Source organism: Tenrec ecaudatus, chromosome 12, assembly GCF_050624435.1.
Source record: "Tenrec ecaudatus isolate mTenEca1 chromosome 12, mTenEca1.hap1, whole genome shotgun sequence".
NCBI lineage: Eukaryota > Metazoa > Chordata > Mammalia > Afrosoricida > Tenrecidae > Tenrec > Tenrec ecaudatus.
Window position 1 is genome coordinate 31,470,577 of NC_134541.1, and position 18,743 is coordinate 31,489,319.

General features: G+C 49.2%; 1 protein-coding gene across 5 annotated transcripts in view; it reads left to right on the forward strand.

The window, feature by feature from the left end:
• FAM110A (family with sequence similarity 110 member A) overlaps positions 1-18,743 on the forward strand; it is a 201,848-nt gene that overhangs the window by 1,249 nt on the left and 181,856 nt on the right. For 3 of the 5 annotated variants that reach the window (XR_012787242.1, XR_012787244.1, XM_075563852.1), the window contains exon 2: positions 427-1,569. The gene's annotated coding sequence lies outside the window, so the exon portion shown is untranslated. Of the gene's footprint in view, positions 1-426; positions 1,570-3,059; positions 4,847-18,743 lie in introns of those variants that run through there. The other 2 variants (XR_012787241.1, XR_012787243.1) reach the window with 2 other exon arrangements.

Genomic DNA, 18,743 nt, shown 5'->3' on the forward strand with positions numbered 1-18,743 from the left:
GCCCAAGGTCGGGCAGCCTAAAGCGAGAGTCAGGTTATCTGAGTGCAGCGTCCAGGGCAGCTAACCAAAAGCAAGGATGCGGACAGCGAGGTGGTGGGTGGTGGTGACCAAGTTCCTTAGACAGCCACTGCCAGCTCCACACCCTTCCTCTCCAAGCCCTCTGTCTCTTTGAGCTCAGGTTTAGCATCCTGGAGGGCAGGTGGGAGCAAAGGAAGGGGAGGCTACCACAGAGTCAGGGGTTCAAAGTCACCGGCTGATCCTTGAGACAAAGATGAGGCTGTCTGCTCTGGGGAAGGCTTACAAAACCTCAGAAACCTCATAGCAGGGTGGCTATGAGGTAGCATGCCGGAGCCCAGGTGGCGTCATGGGTTATGCTTTGGGCTGCTAACCGCAAGGTTTAGCTATATCTCCTAATTTGTTCTTTAGTGGCTGGATCTTAAACGCTTGCAAGTGGCCTTCCAAGAGACAAGAACTGGTCCCTCTTCACCAGGAGCACCAGAGGAGGAGGGGAGTCAGGAAGAAGAGCAGATGGAGGGATGCGCTATTGCCTCCTTCGCCAGGAGACCAGGATAGCTGAATCGTGCCGGGTGCTCATGGCAGAGCATCTTAACCAAAGACTCTACAGAAGAATGCTGATCAAAAGGAAGACATTCCAGGCCAGTCTCTGTGACTCCAGAAACTGGCTGCTAAGGGTCACCTCAGAGACCAGCCAAGGGGAACACCAATACATTCCTTTTCTGCCCAAACCAGCAGAGGCCATGTTTGTCATTTGCAACCCAAAGTCCTGACTACCTGCTCTGTCCCTCCCTGCCTCCTCCCCGCCCCCCGCTTTTTTTTTTTTTTTTTGGCACAAGGAACCTCATCCCCGAGACATCCGTGTACAGAAAACGTCTAGGGAGGACAAAAGGATTCCAGTTTCAGGAATGTTCCCTCAAATTCTGGATCCCACTGCCCCTAACAGGCTCTGAGCCATCGTGACAGCATGGATGACAGCCTTCTGCCCTGTTGTGGGACCCCCTCTCTCCCTGTTTTTCTCTCCATCTCTTCTCTGCCCCCTTGACTGAACTCCGAGTGACTGTTAGTCTTTTCAGTTCAGAGTTTGCTGACCAACTCTTGGGGGGGTCTTCAGGAAGCTTCCCAATGAAGCTCATCGTCACAAGACGACAGCCTCTGCCAACAAGGGCAGCTCCCTGTCTGGTTTACATGCAGGGGCTTTGAGGATGAACAAAATGACCCTACTGTTCCCTGCCACGCACTGCTTACGCTCTCAGGGGGAAAGGCAGGCTGTGACTTGGCAATCACGCTGATTCGTGAAACAGTGCTGCAAACGAGAGACCTGTGGTCCTGAGGTGATTTCCCAGCTGAGAGATGAAGGACGGAAAGGTTTTAACTGATTGAAAAGTCGAAGTGTTGGTGCAGAGAGGATGTGCTCCTGATGCCGAGAATGGGGCGTGCAAAGGCCCTGTGGTAGAAGGAAACAAAGTTGCTGGGAAGAGGAAGCTGGAACTTGGAGAGTACAAGGGCACATGGTCGAAAGTTTAGCTGGAGAAATGGAAGAGGCCTGACCAGGTAGGACCTTGAAAGCCACCCTAAGGAGGCTTTGCTTTTATCCCCACACAGTGGGAAGTAATTGAAGCCTGATCAGCAGGAAAGGGTTGGGGTATGGAAGGAGTGGCAGGATCAGGTCTGTGTTTTGAAAAGACCCCTAGTTTGCCTATGAGGAGGGAGAAGAGTGCGGGAGTGGGGATGGATCCAAGGGGAACAGTGAGAAGGCTGAGCAGGAGAGGACAGTGGCTGTGGAGTAGGGTGGAGGCTGAGAACCGAGAGAGGGGTAACCAGCAGAGCTTGGTGACGGGTTGGTGGGTGGGAAAGGATGATGGAGTTGGTGACGGCAAGACTGGATGAGTGCTGGTGCCACTCCTGGAAGTGGGTAATCTGGCAGAGATCCACATGGGGGCTTCAGTGACGGTGCCTTGGCAACATCCACAGGGAGTCGGCCTGCAGGCACATGTAGATTTTGCGTCCTCAGAGGAGAGAAGGGCACTGATGAGCTTAATGTGTGATTCATCTGTGTGGGGGTGGAAACTGCTGCCACGGTGTACCGAGATGACGGCTTCCAGAGAGCATGGAGGGCAAAGAGGAAAGCGTCCAGGAAAGAAGGTTGAGGACTCAAACCGCAGTGGTCCGACAGAGGGGTGGGGTGGGGTGGGGGCTTGCTGAGTTACCCGATGGAGCAGCCGGGGAGGTGAGAGGAGACCCAGAGAGTCGAATTTCAGAGACAAGCGGGAGTCCATGGTTGGGGTGAGGTTGAGGTCCATCGGGTTCCCTGCTGGAGAGGATTTGGCCATGTCCATGGGATCTGAAGACGGGGGTGGAGGGGGGGGGGGCACTTTTGGAAACTTTAGTGAGGAGCCTGGTGGTGACTTTGGGGCTGCATCAGGTGGTTGGAACTGGGAAGAAGCGGGAAAGGGGGAAATGCATCTGCAAGTATAGCTGAATGGAGATGGATTTTGAAGAAAGGTGATTTTCTTTATCGTGTGGCCGCTGAAAACCTACGCAACAGAGCACACACTGACTCACCAGTCCCCCGGACCATTGAGTGACGCCCGGTCTTCTTCAGTGGTGCGACCGCCCCCGACCTTCTCTTCTGAGTTGTTCCTCCCTCGTTACCATAAACTCACCACCCGCTGAAGTTTCTCTCGAACCCGTTAAGTTGCTGTGGTCTATGGGTCCCACGTGGAAAATTCCTAAAAGAGCCCAGGGCTCAAGACAGACATTCTTGACGTGCCAAAGTAAATGAGAGTATGGTTTAAAGAAACTTTCTAGAGGTATTTCGGGTTTAACATTGAAAGGCGATCTCAGGGCAGTCATTTCAGGGGTTCATCCCACCTTCATGGCTCCTGGAAGTGTGGCGTCCATGAGAATTTGGAATTCTGGTCTAGACTGCCCCTCTGTGGTCAACGTGGTCGCTAAGGGTGGCCAGGCACCATGTGGTTTTCTCCTGGAGGCTGTTGGTAGTGGAGGCAGCCTTCTTCAGGCCTTGATGATCTGTCTTCCAGGCAAACAGAGACCAGTGGTCCTTTCTCGGTTGGCCACACGCAGGCTTTGAAGACCCCAGGCACTATGCATCAAGCTGGGAGGCAGAACAGAGACACGGAGAATGACATTAGGTCAGTTAACTGGAATGCCCCTTGAAACCAAGACTGGAAACCCCTGAGCCCAGGACCCCAATGCCCTGAGGTTTGGAGCTGCGCGAAGCGGCCTCAGGACTGCGCGAAGCGGCCTCAGGACTGCGCGAAGCGGCCTCAGGACTGCGCGAAGCGGCCTCAGGACTGCGCGAAGCGGCCTCAGGACTGCGCGAAGCGGCCTCAGGACTGCGCGAAGCGGCCTCAGGACTGCGCGAAGCGGCCTCAGGACTGCGCGAAGCGGCCTCAGGACTGCGCGAAGCGGCCTCAGGACTGCGCGAAGCGGCCTCAGGACTGAGCTTCCTTTTCTTCATTGTCATGATCTCCATCACGTGTGCTTTGCCAGTTCAGTCTTTTAGGTGTAGCAACTTAGAGAAGTTATGGTAATAGGCTGCTAGCCCCCTCCTTTGCTTCTCCACCGAGCCCCCCACCCCCGGTAACCAGCAATACATTTTGGTCCCTAAACATTTGTCCTTTCCTATCTTTTTATATTAATGAGGCCATACAATATCTGCCCTTTTGTGATTGACCTATTTCACTCAGCATAATGTCTTTGAGCGCCTCCCAGACTACTGTGACCCCTATGGTCAGATGCTGCGATTAGATGAATCGGTTCCATCTCATAGCGACCTTCTGTGCCGCAGAATGAAACCCTGCCCCGTCCTGTGCCAGCCTCACAGCGGTGCTTATGTGTGAGCCTGTGTCGCAGCCACTGCGTCCATCCATTTTGTTGAGGGTCTTCCTCTTTTTTGCTGCCCCTCAAGCTCGATGTCCTTTGCTGGGCACTGGTCCCTCCTGATAACACGTTCAAAGTACGTGAGACAAAGACTCCCCATACTCGAATCTAAAGAGCATTCTGGCTGTACTTCTTCCAAAACAGATCTGTTTGCGCCTTTGGCTGCTCACGGCACTTTCAGTATTCTTCGCCAGCACCATAATTCAGACGCAACAATTCTTCTTCAGTCTTCCTGATTCAGTGTCCAACTTTCACATGCAGATGAGGCGACTGAACAGACCATGGCTGGGCCAGGCCCACGTCGTCTTCAGAGTAACAGCCTTGCTTTTCAACATGTAAACAAATTTACCCAAGGCAATGCCTCATTTGATCTCCTGACTGCTGCTTCCATGAACATTGATTGTGGATCCAAGCAAGACAAAATCCTGGACAACTTTCGTCTTTTCTCCATTTATCATTAGATTACCTTTATCAGTCCAGTTGTGAGGATTTTGGACTTCCTTACACTGAGTTGTAATCCATACCAAAGGCTACAATCCTTGATCTTCATCAGCAAGTGCTTCAAGTCCTCGCTTTCAGCAAACAAAGTTCTGCCATCTGCATATTGCAGGTTGTTGATAAGCCTTTGTCCAATCCTGGTGCTGCGTGATTCTTCATATAAGCAGCTTCACTGGCGATTTGGTCAACCTACGGATTGAGTAAGTATGGTGAAAGGATACAATCCTGATGAGCACCTTCTTGATTTTAAACCCTGCAGCATGCCTTTGTTGTGTTCCCACAACTGCCTCTTGAGCCATGACAGGTTCCCTATGAGCAGAAAGAAGTGTCCTGGAATTCCCACTCTTCTCCCGGCTAGCCATGGTTTGTTACAGTCCACTCAGTAAAATGCCTTTGAATGGTCAATAAAACACAAGCGAACACCTTCTTGGCAGCCTCCACTTTCTGCCAAGATCCTTCTGACATCAGCAACGATCTCGCTTGTTCCATGTCCTCTTCTGGGTCTGGTCTAAATCTCTGGCAGCTCCCTGTCATACTGTAGCATGCATCAAGTCTCCATTTCTTCTCCGGGCTGAGTCGGATTCCTTTGTGAGTTCGTCCCATATTTGTTCATCCGTTCATCTGCTGATGGGCGCTTAAGTTGTCCCCACCTTTTTGCTAATACAGATAGTGACACAATGAGCATGCGTGTACAAGTCTCCGAGTCTCTGCTTTTAAGTCGTTGAGTAGATCTCTAAGAATGGAATTACGGGGTCAGATGGTAGTTCTATTTTTAGTATAGTTAATGACCTACCACACTGTTTTACATCATGGACCATTTTGTATTTCTTTTCTTTTTTGAGATGTAGTGAATGTTATCACTCCTGATCTTATTTGTACCTTTTCAGTCCCATCATGATTGGATCTTTAAAAATCATTCTCAGCATAGCTGTAGCATTTTTTTCTATCTGACCATTTTGATTTTTTCTACCAACAATGGATAAAGGCTCCATTTTCTCCACATCCTCCCCCATGTTGGCTGTTTCCTACTTTTGTATTTTTAAAATCTTAGCCTGGTGTCTTAGTTCTCCAGTGCTGCCACAACAGAAATACCCCCAGAGGATGGCTTCGGCCCACAGAAACATTCTCTCCCAGGTCACCAAACCAAGTCCCCTGCCACTGAGTTCACTCTGATTCCTCATGACCATATAGGACAGTGGTCTCAGTCTTCCTAATGCCTCGACCCTTTCATACAGTGACCCCCCAACCATAACATTATTTTTGTTGCTATTTCATAACTGTCGTTTTGCTACTGCGATAAATTGGGTGATCCCTGCGAAAGGGTCGTTCAACCTCCAAAGGAGTCATGACCCACAGGTCATGACCCACAGTCATGACCCCTGCTATAGGACAAGGTAGAATTGCTCCGCAGGATTCCCAGATAGCACAGCCTCATCTTTCCTGGGGCGGCTGGTGGGTTCAAAATACTGCCCTTGAAGTTAGCAGCCGCTCACAGTTTAGGAGGTTAAAATCCCAAATTCATGGCCCTGGCAGTTGGGGAAGCATCCCCCCTCTCTAGGTTCACATTTAGGAGGAAGGCCCCAGATTTCTGAGAATCCCACGTGTCTTGGCATCAACGTTCTCCTTGGTCTAGGATGTGCCCAGCATGCGGGCCTGGGTCCAAATACCTTGCTCTGAGGAGCTCTTCTCTTTGGGGGTCCCTCTCTCTCTCCAGCTCACTCTCCCTCCTTGTATCTTTTGTAAGTTAAAGAGTATTGCAGTGATGCCCCCATGGAAACCCTTAGGGCTCTGATGGGATTGAGTGTCTTACATCCCATTGTTCATCCTTCTACAACTCCTGGCCGATTGTATCAGATCACATCGGTTTGTAACTGCCAAGCCACAGAGAACCATGATTCGCCAAGCTGACTACCTGCTTTTAGGGCCACGGTTTAACCCACGGCACCATCCTGGTTGGAGTGAAATGATATCTCATGGTGGTACTGATTTACATCTCTGATGGCTTATGGTGTTGGATATCTGTTTGTGTGTTTGGTAGCCATTTGAAAGAAAGCATTTTAAAAAAATCATTTTATTGGGGCTCATACAACTCTTATCACAATCCACACATACATCAATTGTGTAAACACACATATACATTCGTTGCCCTCATCATTCTCAAAATTCGCTTTCTGCTTGGGCTCCTGGAATCAGCTCCTCATTTTCCTTCCCCACATCCCTCCCCCTTTCTCCCCCCTCATGAACCCTTGATAATTTATAAATTATTATTTTATCTTATCTTACATTGCCCGGCATCGCCCTTCACCCACTTTTCTGTTGCCCACCCCCCAGGGAGGAGGTCATATGTAGATCCTTGCGATCAGTTCCCCCTTTCTATTCCCTGTCCTTCCCGGTATCGCACTCTCGGCACTGGTCCTGAGGGCTTCATCTGTCCTGGATTCCCTGTGTTTCCAGTTCCCATCCGCACTGCTGTGCATCCTCTGGACTAACTAGGTTTGCAAGGTACAATTTGGATCGTGATTGAGTTAGTTAGTTTATTGTGCCAACTTGGCTGATAAACACGTGGGGTTAATTGAAGGAGGGATAAATGGCTCGGTGAGCCTCGCCTTTTGAGTTATCCGGTCTCTTGCTTTGTGATGGTCCGACCAGGGTGTAGCTGCTTTAGCAGTTCCCTGCTTCAGCTGACAAGACTGACTTCCTTCAAGACATCCCCAAGGAAAAGCCACATGGACCTACCCCAATGCAGCCCTGGGTACTGGAGCAGCCGTGTGTAGACCCCTGCCAGCGCTGAGATGCTTATACGTTCACTGACTCGGCTTTCCTCCTGCAGTCGGCATCATTGCGTCTGCTTTGTGAGATGGAGGAGAACTTTCTGGTTGGTGTTGGACATATGGGTTAATGGGTTAATGTTGGACTTGTGGGCTTGGGCAGCACTGGGCTGGGATGTTTTCTTGATGTGCACTTAATCTTTACATAAAGCTCTCTCTTATACATGAGTTTCGATGGATTTGTTTCTCTAAAGTACCCAGACTAACACAATGATAGTGGGGGGTGGGGGAAGCGTTTAAGAACTAGAGGAAGGTTGTGAGTTTCATTATTGCTACATTGAACCCTGAGTGACTCATCTCCTCCCCATTACCCCTCTGCAAGGGATGTCCAGTTGTCTACAGATGGGCATTGGGTCCCCATCATGCACTCCCCCTCTCATGATGATATGATTCCCTCCGCATGCCCCTCCCCCCACCCCCACCCCCGCCTTTGGTGCTTGATACCTGGTCTCCTCTACCCTTCACGATCACACATGTTGGTGTGCTGCTTCCATGTGGGCTTTGTTGCTTCTGGGCTAGATGGCCGCTTGTTTACCTTCAAGCCTTCAAGACCCCAGACGCTATATCTCTCCATAGCTGGGCAATATCAGCCTTCTTCACCACACTTACTTATGCATACCTTTGTCTTCAGCATTTATATGGGGAAGTTGATCACACAATGATGGTTTTTATTCTTTGGTGTCTGCTACCTGATCCCTTCAACACCTCATGATCATACAGGCTTGTGTGCTTCTCCTCTGTGGGCTTTGTTGCTTCCGAGCTATAGGGCTGCTTGTTTGCCTTCAAGTCTTTAAGACCCCAGACCCTATGTCTTTTGATAGTCGGGCACCATAAGCTTTCTTCGCCACGTTTGCTTATGCACACGTCTGTCTTCAGGTGGGTATCATGGAATGATCGTTTAGCTGAGCAAGGTGCTATTGTATTGAGGGAGTGTGCGCGAGGAGGCCCAATGTTCACCTGCTACCCTACTACTGAAGCTATAAATATATGCACATAGGTCTATTTCCCCCATAATTGTAAATATATTTACATATGTACATGTCTGTCTTTAGGCCTCTATGTATGCCCTTTGCCTCCTGCTCCTTCCCTCTATTTCCTTACACTTTCCTCCCATCCCACTACCTTGTGCAGCCTTCATTCTGGTTTCAGTAATTCCTCTCAGTGACCTTGCCCTTGGTCACTCCCTACCAGTCCTCCCATCCCCTCCCTCCACTGGTTTTGAATAGGAATGATTCCATTCTAAAGCACAGCCTGGTGGTGCAGTGGTTACAGTGCTCAGCTAGCTACACTAAAAGGCCTGCAGTTTGAACACAGCCATTGCTCTGCAGGAGAAAGATGTGGCAGCCTGCTTCTGTAATGATTGACGGCCGTGGAAACGGATTGGGTGGGTGGGGCAGTTCTACTCTGGCCTATAGGTTTGTGATGGGTCAGAATCAACTTGAGAACAGTGTTGTGGTTTCTTAAAACTCATTTCCCCCCTCCTTTTTAGGTAAGTGAAGGTTTACCGACGTTTTCTAACAGTCCAACCATTCATCCACATTTTGTTTCAACTCCTCCATCGCAGTCCCTTTCATATGCCATCACGTGCACCACATGCTCCCCGTGTTTCCTGTTTCCATTCCGCCTCTTTTTTCTTTTCTCACCCTCTGAAATTTGTGCTTCCATGGTTGATCCTTCTGCCACAGGGGTGAGCTGTTTCAGACCTGAAGGGTGATTAAGGGGCCTAATGCTCGGAGTTCCACCAGTCTCTACCTGACGAGTAAGACTGGTTTCACATACTGCATATATTCGAATATAAGCCGACCTGAGTATAAGCTGAGGCACCTAATTATTACCTGGGAAACCAGAAAAACTGATTGACTCCACTATAAGCCTAGTGTGGAAAATGCAGAAGCTATCGGTGAGTTTCAAAAACCAAAACAAATGAAAATAAAATTACTAAAAATTGAGACATCGGTGAGGTAATGTATTTAAATATTTATTTTAAATTAAAAAAACATAAATAAAAGGACAAGTCATTTAACATTAATAAACCAGCACAGTAAGCGGAAAATCGGTTCAACAAAAACAATAAGGTATCAACAATGATACTTTAAGAGTACTATTCCCTGAGCTCAATCAGCAACCAAGCTAAAATGTAAAGAGTTAAAATCCTTCAAAACTGGATTCCTCATCATCCGTATCCCAATGCAGAGCTTCAGCTGGTGTGAGGTCATCACAGACGCTGTCCTCACTGAGATCGCCGTCATCACCATCACTGCTGTCATTTTCACATAAAGCGCAGTCTTCACTGCCATCCATAACATTACTAATACTGCATTTCTGGAAGGCACGTCGCACCATGTCTTCTGGAATGTCTTCCCATGAATCTCGAACCCACTTTGCTATGAACTCTATGTCAGGCTTCATGAGATTTCCTCCTTTTGTTAGTCGGGCTTGACCAGAGGACATCCATTCATGCCACATCCTTTGCACACAGTCTTTAAAAGGCTTATTCAAAGATACATGTGATAGGACGGCTCTGATTGGTTAGATGTGAGTAAACAAACATTCAAAACCCTGCAGTGTCAGCGGGGCTTTGAATGAACAGCGGAGAAACGGCAATCACCCTCAAGATAACAGGCGCTCATCCCATTACCTGGGGGGGGGGGGCAGGGAGATGTCACACCTCGCTGGGGTACCACTGACCTGTGTATAAGCCAAACCCCAGTTTTTTTTTAGATTTATTCCACATGTTTCTCCCATTCTATCCAGTTCTTCCTTTTGTGATCCCTTTCAGAGAAGCTGGTAGTGGGAGCCGGGCACCACCTAGTTTATCTGGTCTCCGGGTTGTGAACACGGATATTTGCACCGTCCTTTGGACTAATTGGTGCCATGCGCCTTTTGATTTTATCACGTGTCCTTCCTGTGGATGGGAGAGTCCAGTAGTTACACCTTAGATGACTCTCACAAGCTTTCTGGACCCCAGTTGTTATCCACCAAAGTAGGATGTAAAATATTGTTTGGGTGGAATGTTATGCCATTTGACCTTGGCTCCTCAGAGACTGGTCCTGGGCCCGCAGACCCGGCGATTCATTCCTTCAACTCACTTAATGATGTCTAAGAGGCTTTCATAATTCTGTCCCCTGCATGCTCCACCACCTTCTTGGATATATTTGCAGCAAACATAAATGCACTTCTGCAAATACCTTCTGTCAAACCTATACATTTGTGGGGATGTTCCCACTCTCCCCGGACCCCTGGTGGCATAGTGGTTACACATTGGGCTGCTGACCTCAAGGTCTGCAATTCGAAACCACCCTCCGCTCTAGGGAGAAGGACAGAGCTTTAATATAGAGTTACAGTCTCGGAAGCCCACGGGGCAGTTCTACCCTGGTCTATGGGATCGCCATGAGTTGGCATCGACTCGATGGCAATGAGTTCGGTTTTCTGGTGCCATCCTCCCTTCTACCACATGTTTTCAGCCTGACTATCCATGCATCTACTTGTCAATCACCATTCGTGCAGCATTGTGGGCACACAAGTATTTGCCTCTGTTGCCTTCAACTCTTACAAGGCTCCCAGTGTCTTCCCCAGCCTCTGCGGGTTTCCCTCTAACCTCCCGCTAATTGTGTATCACCGCCCAATTTACCCAAAAGTTAATACTGGTCGCCCCCCACCGCCCTGACTTCCCCTCCCTCTTTGCCTCTCCCACGGGGATCAGCCCAGAAAGTTTCTTTTGTGTGAAAACCTTTTCTTGACTATTTCTCATAATGGTCTTCTTCAGTTTTTGTCCTGTTGTGAGCGATTTATTTCTCTCAGCGTAACATCCTCCAGTTCGCCCATGTTATGAAGTGTTTCACTGAGGCATCGTGATTCCTTAGTTTTGCACAGTATTATTCCCTTGTGTGTAGGCCCCCAAGTTTGTTTAGCCCTGCTTTCACGGATGGGCATGTGGGTGGTTTCCATCTTTGCCTCTGATGAAGTGTGCAACTCTCTAGTGGTCCCCGGCTCTTATTTCTCCAGGGTATCTACCAAGTAGAGGGATCGCCGGTCCCAGGGTGTTTCTGGTTCCAATTTGTTGAGGCAGTGCCATGCCACTTTCCACAGTGGTTGCACCCTTTCACCACCCACAGTATCCGAGTGCTCCCAGGCTCACTGTCCTCTCACCAGCATTTGCTGTTTCCTGGTTCATTTGAACTGCGCTATTGATGCTGGGATGTGGTTACACCTCATTGCTGTTTGATTGGCATCTCCTGAGTGGCTAATGACCACCAGCATTTCTTCATATGTTTGTTGGCTGCTTGACTGTCTTCTTGGGTGAAGTGTCTATTCATGCCAGCTACTTGTTTGTCTTGTTTTGTTTTAATTATTTGTCTTTTTAAAACAAATAATTTTATTGGGGGCTCCTACAACTCATCACAATCCATACGTACATCCATTGTGTCAAGCACATTTGTACATTTGTTGCCCTCATCATTCTCAAAACATTTGCTTTCTGCTTGAGCCCTTGGTATCAGCTCCTCATTTTCCCCCCTCCCTCCCTGCTCCCCCTTCCCTCATGAACCCTTGATAATTTTTTTTTTTAGTGAGTTAGTGAGGAGAGAGTGAGTGAGACAGTGAGTGCGTAGAGAGTGAGTGAGTGAGTGAGGAGAGAGTGAGTGAGTGAAACAGTGAGTGAGTAGAGAGTGAGTGAGTTAGTGAGGAGAGAGTGAGTGAGTGAGTGAGTAGAGAGTGAGTGAGTTAGTGAGGAGAGAGTGAGTGAGTTAGTGAGGAGAGAGTTAGTGAGTGAGGAGAGAGAACCCTTGATAATTTATAAATTATTATTTTGTCATAGCTTACACTGTAATTGGTTCCCCCTTTCCACCCCACCCCCATATTTGTCTTGTTTGTTGTTGTTGAGATGTTGAGGTTAGTCCACAATTTTTGGACACTGTCCCTATCTGATAGTTCATTCATTGCCGAGCATTTGTTCCCAGTCTCTGGGTGCTCTTTTTAGTCTTTGGGTGAAATTTTTTGAAGCACCTAAGTGTCTACTTTGGGGACGTCCTCGTCATCTACTTTGTCTTTCAGGGTTTGTATGTTTTTCATCATGCTTGGAAGTGTATTTGTGTCATATAATAGGGCCCCAAAGCTTGTCCCAGTTTTCTCATGAATGATCCTTATTGTTCTAGGTTTTACACTGAGGTCTCTGATCCGTCTCGAGCGCTCCTTTTATACATCATGTGAGATGAGCCCTGTTTCCTTCTTCTGCAGATAGACATCCGGTTTTGTGAGGACTGTTTATTGAAGAGATGACTGCTTCCCTAATTAATGTGTTTTGACCTTTGTGTTAAAAAATCAGCTGTCAAAAAAAATCATCTGTCTATAGGAAGATGGATTTACCTCTGCGCCCTCAACTCTGCTCGTTGGTCTACATGGTTTTCATGGTACCAGTACCAGCTGTTTTGACTACGATGGCTGTGTAGTAGGTTTTGAGATCTGAAAGCAGGAGGTTTCCTATTTTGTTCTTCTTCTCTGGTAGCATTTTGCTTATTCAAGGTCTTTTTCCTTTGTGCGCGAAGGTGGTGATTTGTTGTTCCATCGCTTTAAAGAATGGTGTTGGCTCCTGGATGAGGATTTCGTTTTATCTCTAGATTGCTTTGGTTAGCATCGACATTTTCACAGTGTTAACGGTTCCTATCCACGAGCACGGTATATTTTCCCACTTATGTATATCTAGTTTGTTTTCTTGCAGTCGTATTGTGTAGTTTTCTTTGTATAGGAGTTTTGCTTCTCTGGTTACATTTATTCCTAAGGGTTGTACTTTGGGGCGTGGTGATTGTAATTGGTATTGTGTACCTGACTTCCTTTTCAGAGCTCTGTTTGTTAGTGTAAAGAAATCCAACTGAAAAAGAAAAAAGAAATCCAACTGATTTTTATCTGTTGGTCTCGTGCCTTGCTGAATTCTTCCGTTAGTTCCGCCAATGTTCTTGCTGAGGCTTTGGGGTTTTCTGTGTACAGGATCATACAGTCTCCAACAGAATTTTACGTCCTCTTTGTCAATTTGGATGTCGTTAATTTCCCTTTCTTGCCTTATACCTCTGGCTAAGACTTCCAGCACAGTATTGACAAGATACGATGACGAAGAGCATTCTTGTCTGGTTCCTGTTCACAAGGCGAATCCTTCAGTTTCTCTATATTGAGAGTAATGTTGGCTGTTGATTTGCATATTGATAAATTTCCCTTTTCCTCCTATTTTGTTGAAAGTGTTTGCTGGGAATGCTGTTGGGTCTTGCTCAATGCTTTCTCTGCATCTATTGATATGATCTTGTGGTTCTTTTCCTTTGTTTTATTTGTGGAATGGATTTCACGGATGGTTTCTCTAATGTTGAATCATCCTTGCATACCTGCTATGAATTCTAGCAGTAGTTTTTTTTTTTTTTTTTTAAGGCATACAAGGGGTATCGGAAAAAGAACCTGGAATTGCATTGGGCAGAGTGGAGCTTTTGTAGTACACATTTTCCCCCACTAGGTGAGCATGAAGCAACTCGCTCTGAGTTAGTGCACCCAGTGGCTTTGCCTGGGAAGGTTCTCGCTGGTCACAGTGAATTTTTTTCGTGGAAGCAGTTTCACTTTCATGTGATTTAAGAGAACCATGCGGCTATGAGATTTTGTTTCCTGATCTGGAAAAATGCCGCAGAAACTATTGTGATGTTGAACACAGTTTTAAAAGACAGAGCTATGGGAAACACTCAAGTGTGTGAGAGGTTTTCTCCTTTAAAAAAAAGTGAAATGTTGCTTGATGACAAATCTTGTTCTGGACGTCTGTCAACTTCCTGAATGGATGAAAATGTCGACTCCTAGTACATTTGGAGTTCATTCCAACAGGTCAGACTGTTAATCAAGCTTTCTATTTAGAACTTCTGAAAAAATTACATAAGACTATGTGACAAAAAAGGCCTGATTTATGGCAGATGGGGGACTGGTTTTGCCACCATGACAGTGCACCTGCTCATACAATCATCTCAGTGCCCCAGTTTTTGTCAAAAAACAGCATGCCTCTCCTGCCCCACACACCTTACTCACCTGACCTCGTTCCGTGCAACTTCTTTTTCTTTCCTTGAATGAAGAAGAGACATGATGCAGTAATTTGATGATGTTGAAGAGGTGAAGTAAAAAACAAGGGAGGTGCTACCAGCCATCCAAACAGACAAGCTTGAACAATGTTTCCAATAATGGAACTCCAGATTTGACAAACACATTAAGTGTAATGGAGGGTACTTTGAAGATGATAACGCTGTTTTGTAAAAAACAAAAACATAGCTTTGGGAAAAAATTCAATTTTCAGGGGTACCCCTCTTATGCTAAGGCTAGCTCTCCAGCTACCCCACTACCTAATATCACAAACCAAACCCACTGCCAATGAGTCGATTCCAACTCATAACAATGATACAGAACAGAGTCACACTGCTCCCAAGAGTGTCTGAGGTTGTAAATCTTCATGGGAGCAGAAAGCCTCATCTTTTCCCTCCAGCGCAGCTGGTGGGTTCAAACACATAACCAACCGCACCACCAGGGTACCTTACTACCTGATGCTGTGCATTAAAGCTCTTGCCTTGACTAGGAGAAAAGGAGAGATAACAGGATCCCAGGAGTACAGGGTGGGTGGACAGACAGGCTGACTTTGTGTCTGGCATTGGGAAGATGGGGCTGCTCATCACCCGTCTTCTCTTTTCTTGATAAAGATGTTTTTTGAGGTCACTTACTGAGAGTGGGGAGGGAGTGGGAAGGTTTGGAGTTTGAGGAGAATAGAGGTTAGGAATCTTTGCGGAGAGGTGAAAAGTGAGGTGACCAGGGATTTTGTGGGTGGCCTTGAAGGGTTATGGGATAATTATGAAATGCAGGCTGGATTGATAGATCAGTTGAGGTGCTCTAGGTTGCATATAGCTGACAACCAGGTTCAACAGACTTAAACGAGTCGGCTACCCATGTCATATACCAGAAAGCCCAGAGGTAGCACACTGAGTGGTTTAGGGTGGTTGATTCAGCATCTTTCTGATGTCATTCAGGATAACAACCACCACAAAGCCCAGACCTATGGTCCTTGGGCTGACAGGCGTCCCTTCCATCTTTCTGCTCTGCCATCTGTGGCCTTGGTGTTACACTGAGGCTACTTCCCTTTGTGCCTGCAAGACCACCCATCTCCTTGTTCACATCCACAAGGAAGAGAGTCTTGGCTTCCTTTCTCTTAAAAGAGAGGAAAAACGTTTCCCAGAATCTTCCATCAAACGTCTACTTGCGTCTCACTGGCCAGAATTGGCCGGTGTCTGAACCCACGGGGGATGGGGTTGCTCTGAGACAAGCCAGTCACTCCGGAAGCTGATGAGCAGTCCTCCCTCTGCACGGCTGCCAATCAAGGAAGGAGGACATGGCTGCTGGACCACTGCAGCTGGGGTGGATTTGGTCACAAGGTTTTCGGCACCCATTCCCATGTCCCCTAGGGTGACTTCCATATGGCATAAGCTGGAGAGTTTTAAAAACCATGTTTCTCAGATATCTTTGCAGCACAGGGACCCACCCCGCCAGGGAGATGCAATTTCGATGGTGGTGGGCATCTTCCTACTGCTCTGGCGCTTGATTCTGGCAGGACAGCTGTGGAGGCGTGAGCTTTTTATGTAGAGGTGTCCTCGTGCCAAGCCAGCAGACTAGTGGGTGGCAGGAGGCAGCCATAGGAGCAGTGACCGGGGACATTCTGTGTTCTGGAACTCAGGAGCTCCGGTTCTGGAATCCCCCACCGTCTGCTTCCAGAAGAGGCAGCCACTTGCTGTTTCCCCAATTCTGCCAGCACCTAGTTCTTTGCATCACACCCCGTCCTGCTGCAAAGGGATCTCATGGAGAATACAATATCTATAAAACTCCAAGCGCGGGTCTAGAGTGGTTACTGTCCCTTGGGCCCCAAACAAAGCGTAGTTGGTGCAGCAGCCCAGCAAGAGCAGCTTGTGGTCACAGAGGACAATGTGCCCACAGCACCGGGCTCAGGATGAAGGGTCTCGTCCAAAGGCACGTGAGGGGCAAGGCAACCAGACACCAGGGTGAGAATCTAAAGCCCGAGTGCATGACCCACAAAAGGAGAAAACCTGCGGAGGTGGGGGTTCCAGCTTGTAGCTCCCAACCCCCAGCCCAGCATGGTATCTTCAAAGCTTGAGACTCCATCTCTCGACGTGTCTGTGTTGGGTGTTGGGATTCAGTGGGACAGTGTTGGTGGTCCCCAGTGCAGTTTGAGTGAGGCTGTGGAAAGGTCCCCCCCACAGCTGTCCAGCAGGATGTACACTTGCCCAGCATCTTCCTGGAAGCTTGTGGTGAGTAGATGCTCACTGACTGGAGAGGCAGCATTGTCGTTTTTGGACAACTTGCATGCGTGATCATGGGACTGTCCAGAACCCTGGACTGAGCGGTGTAGCGGGGTACGGTAGGTGGGGTACGGGTGAAGCGAAGAATATGGGCATTGTCAACCATTCCTCAAGAGGCACATGGCTGCCCACAGTTGTATTCATGGGGCAGGTAGGGTCATTTGCATTTTAATATCTTAAGGTGAGTCACACTTTCTAATTGGCCACAGGCTCCCCCATGTGTCAAGGCATTCACTTCCGCTATTCATCTACTTGTTGAACCCTGTTGAGTTCCGGACCCCAGGATTTGAGGGCTCTTAAGGTGCCCTGGTGGTGTAGTGTGTTCCCGTCAGCAGTGGGAAACCACCATCTGCTCTGTAGGAGAACGAGGTGGCTGTCGGCTCCCATAAAGAGCTAACATCTCAAAAATGCAGAGGGACGGTTCTAATCCGTCCTGTAGGGTGACTGAGTCAGAATCCACAGGATGGCAGTGAGCTGGCGTTTGGTTGTTTCAGGACTGAGAATGCTTCAGGCCACGTGCAGCCAAAAGGAGACCCGGGCTGTGGGACTCCTGGTGGCAGCTTCAGGCGGATGACCCTGACCCGAAATGCAGCAGACAAATCCAGTTCCTCAAAGATACCCATTTCCCACCCGCCCCTCCCTGCACCCCCCCCTCCCCGCCTCACATCACAAGGTCTGGAAGTGCCGGTGAGTGGCCAAAGTCCCTTTAATATCCCTGAATTGCGTTACAAGTAATACTGCTGGAAGTAGGGTAGGGATGAGGGTCTGGGGCACGAGTGGGGGTGAGAGTGGGGAGGGGGAGCGCCAAGCGCTGGTACAAAATATGGCCAAAAGGCTTAGCATGCATGGAAAATTATTGCTGTCGGAAGTTCCTATTTACATAGTAACACCCTCCGTAATTGCTTCTGCAATCTCCTTCCCTCCCCACCATCCCTGCAGCCTCCCTTCCCCAGTAGGCCTGCCTGGGCGAAGGAACGCCATTGCCTCAGAAGCCCTCCAGAAGCTGTCCTGCCCCAGGGCCCCTCCAGCCTCCAGCCTCCTACGCCGCGGAGTCTGGGGCGCGGGAGGAGGCCCCCCAACTGGGCGCAGAGCGCTGGGCAGAGGCGTGTGCTTAAAGCAGAGGGGTCAGGGCTCGTGCGCGCGTGTGCGCGGAGGCGTGTGCTTCGGTCCTCGCCCGGGCATGCAGAAGCGCGGCGGGGGCGGGGTGGGGCGGGGCTGGGGGTGGGTGGGAGGTAGTGGCGGCCAATGGGCGGGCGGCTGGCAGCCCCGCCCCTCTGCCCGGGAGAGTTGCATAGACGTGGCCGGGAGGGGGCGCTCCTCCCGGGGAGCGGGCGGGAGGCCCCAGCGGGGCCCGGGGCTCAGTCGGTCCCTGGAACCTGGGGTCCCTCGAGAAGGGGAATATATAGGAAGCGTCCGGGCGGCGTGTCTTTCTGGGGTTCTTGGGGGAGGGGGGAGGCTTGGGAGGGTAGGGACCGGCCCGAATGTGGACCTCTGACGCCCCCTCCCCCGCTGAGTGCCAGCAGGTCACCTCTCCTCTTCCCTGCCCCACGCCTTGAACCCTGGGGGGTTCAGACTCTGGTGCGGTGGGCTTCTCCGGCGTCTTCGAGGATGGAGTGGGGGCGACAGCCCCCTATGGCCATGCTTGGTTTCCCGGCCTCCCAGTCCAGCTGGGGAAGCCAGACCATCCCTGGGGGAGGCCAAGAGATAAATAAAAGAATAAATAGATAAATAAATAAATACACAATAAATAACTGGAAAAACCCAGCCGGATGGGAGTGGGGTGGGTAGCATTTGTGAGATGCCCCAAACTCCCCTTAAGAAATTGAGGGGCCCCTGTAGTGCTGGGGGCGGGGAGGAAAGGGGGTGGGGAGGAAAGTGCTCAGAGAATCTAGGGGTGGGTGGTGGTGGTGGAGTGTGTGTGTGTGTGTGTGTGTGTGTGTGTGTAGACTCAAGGCTGCAAGCCCAGGGAGGGGCTGCTTTTGGGGCAGGTCTCTGGGATACCCCTGGAATCCTCCTGAGTCTGGTAAACTCCAAGGGGAAAAGGGATGAAATTTCTGTGAATCTAAGAGTAGGTGTGTGTGTGTGTGTGTGTGTGTGTGTGTGTGTGTGTGTGTGTATGTGTGTG